The following is a 2,521-nucleotide window of genomic DNA, read 5'->3' as shown; positions in this document are numbered from 1 at the left end:
AAACCATCCAGGAGGCCCACAGTAGCGCCGTTTTTGTCTAACCCTCTCCCTTGCACTTCGTACGGTCACTTTTAGCTTGGCACAGTATAGATTTAAAAGCAGCAGTTCGATACGTTCAATCATCGGCAGGTTTATTGCAAATAAAAATGCAATTAACCCGAGATCGCATGTAACAATGAAACAAACAATACCCAATTCCATTTGTTATAATAGAATTGCGCTTCGCGTTCGTTTAGCAGTTGACTGGAAAAACAGCAGAGTGCTGTTCAGTTTCCCAAAGGAAAATGTTTATGAAGCTGGCCCTGGTTGTTTTCCTGGCGATTTTTCAGTGTGGTAGGTTTGTTAATTTTCAACTCACCTAGAGAATAATGCATGTTGGTTTTCCGGCTGCTGGGAAAATCCGCGTTATTTTACAGAGGGCTCGTTTAGACTGGATATTTTGAATGCGCTAAGAGATCCATGTTCGCGTATAATGTGCCACCAATCTGGCACTATTTGTCGCGGCATGGGCAGATGTGGCGATCTTTGCAATCCCGATATGATATGCGGCCATATTCTGCTCTACAACTGCTACTGCCAGGAGGGCTACTGCCGAAAGGACGGGAAATGTGTGATGGAAAGCGAAAAAGCCACTCAATAACAATATGTTTTACAGAAAAAAAATGTCTATAGAAATAAAGTCGTCACTTGGTAGCTGAAGAGATTGTTTTTTTACCGCTGCCCAGAGCAAATCTCCTTATAGAATTAAAACTAGACTCATTGAATTTTTTAGAAAAACTTTTTTTTTATTGTTATCATATTCTTATCTTTCCTGGGTTTCAGTCAAAAGTTCATTTCATTACGTTTCGGCGAGACATCATCAGATTAAAAATTTACTCAAACACTAGATTCTTTTAGGTCTTGGCTGTCTAGACCTAAAAGACTCTAATGTTTCCCATTTCTGAGTTTGTATGCATTTTAAATCTGATGATAGCGCTGTTGTCTCGCGGAACTGTTATGAACTGAACTATCAAGCTAACAAATCAAAATGTTCATACCGTTTATTTCACATAATATTATACATTAAATTTTTAAGATCATTTATTGGCATATAACCGACGATTTCCCGTATAGTAGGCCTTATTCTCCACGTGCAAACATAGGCGAGCGCTGTCAACAGGCCTATATGGCGACTCGGCCGGGAAGTATTTGATGGCGAATTGTTGGCTTACGAGGAGGAATGAGAGGAATTCCTCAAAACATTGTATAAGTAAATATGAAAAGTGTTATTATATTTGTCTTTCCTGGATTTCAGTCGAAATCTGAAATAAAAATGTTCATATCGTTTATTTGCGGGTTTTGCCGGGATCCTCAATACTCGCGAAAATTAGTGCAACATTTTAGGCTGCATGTAGAATAAATGGAAAAACGTTTTCACTCAATCATACGTGGATGTGCCCAAATTAGATCCAACGAAAGTGAAAAAAAAAGTGAAAGACATAAATCTGCCGTTTGCAGCTGCTGATGTGGAGAAACATCGTTGCTCTTTCGTGAGAAACAATCCGATAACAGATGCACGCCGGTAGCACGAAAATTCATTAACTTAAAGTAGTCCTGTCGAAGTTATCGGTTATCACATCAATCCTACAAATCGAGGATCGCGAATCGATGGCTTAATTTTCTTAACGTTTGATGACATGGAGTATGTGCAGCTGGGACCGCTCTAGACAGAATTTTATCGAATTAAATCAGCTATTAAGTGGCTTCAAGCCGATTATTCATTTTTTCATAACTTGTTTCTTTATTTTGTCTTAAAAATTCAGCAGGAGTTGGTCTCTGAATCAAATCATTTTGTGGCCTTTGAAGCAAATGCTCTAATCCAGACAAACCTAATACTTCCAGATGAAACATGAAGCAAATCATCCCCAAAAAGAAGAAGCGTTGGCTTTGAGACACACGCAAAATAAATCGTCAAGGAATGGGACAAATTGCTCATTTAAACCCGCAGCTCAAGGGCGGATCCAGGGGGGGATCCCATTCAATTATCTATCCAACGATGCCAAAACGAATTCTGTGGCTCGAATGGTTCTTGAGAAACTTCGAAAAAAGCAGCGTCATGTTCAAGTGGATTTTGCAACTCAAAAAAAAACCACGCAAATCTAAAACTTCTTGAATTCAAGCATTTTTTGAGAAAACTGCCAACATTTCCACATCCATGGTTCACTTTCTAAAAAGCCCATTTATTCCTCTCTAGAATAATGTACAAGTGAGCGTTCTTGCTCATTTTGCCTCCGAGATATGAGCAAAAACGGACGGAAAACATGGAATTTTGGCATAATCTTGCACCGAAGTGTCTGATTGATATTCAAATTTCGCTTTCTGGGTCAAAACTACTCGAATTTTCTCACTCACGTTGTTACGACTGAATCGACTTTTCAATTTTCTAACCAACGATGCCAAAACGAATTCTGTGGCTCGAATGGTTCTTGAGAAACTTCGAAAAAAGCAGCGTCATGTTCAAGTGGATTTTGCAACTCAAAAA

The 2,521-nt window shown here is 39.0% G+C and overlaps 1 protein-coding gene and 1 long non-coding RNA gene across 8 annotated transcripts in view; both read left to right on the top strand.

Annotated features, from left to right (window-relative positions):
• LOC109540148 (neuropathy target esterase sws) overlaps window positions 1-2,521 on the top strand; it is a 43,783-nt gene that overhangs the window by 19,482 nt on the left and 21,780 nt on the right. The gene's annotated exons all lie outside the window — the stretch shown is intronic.
• Window positions 11-699, top strand: LOC109541437. The gene is made up of 2 exons (XR_002172333.2): window positions 11-333; window positions 417-699. It is a non-coding gene; the product is annotated as an uncharacterized LOC109541437 (long non-coding RNA).

Source organism: Dendroctonus ponderosae, unplaced genomic scaffold, assembly GCF_020466585.1.
Source record: "Dendroctonus ponderosae isolate FM_Combo_2020 unplaced genomic scaffold, Dpon_F_20191213v2 Dpon_F_20191213_7, whole genome shotgun sequence".
Lineage (NCBI taxonomy): Eukaryota > Metazoa > Arthropoda > Insecta > Coleoptera > Curculionidae > Dendroctonus > Dendroctonus ponderosae.
This window is presented reverse-complemented; position numbering and strand designations above follow the sequence as displayed.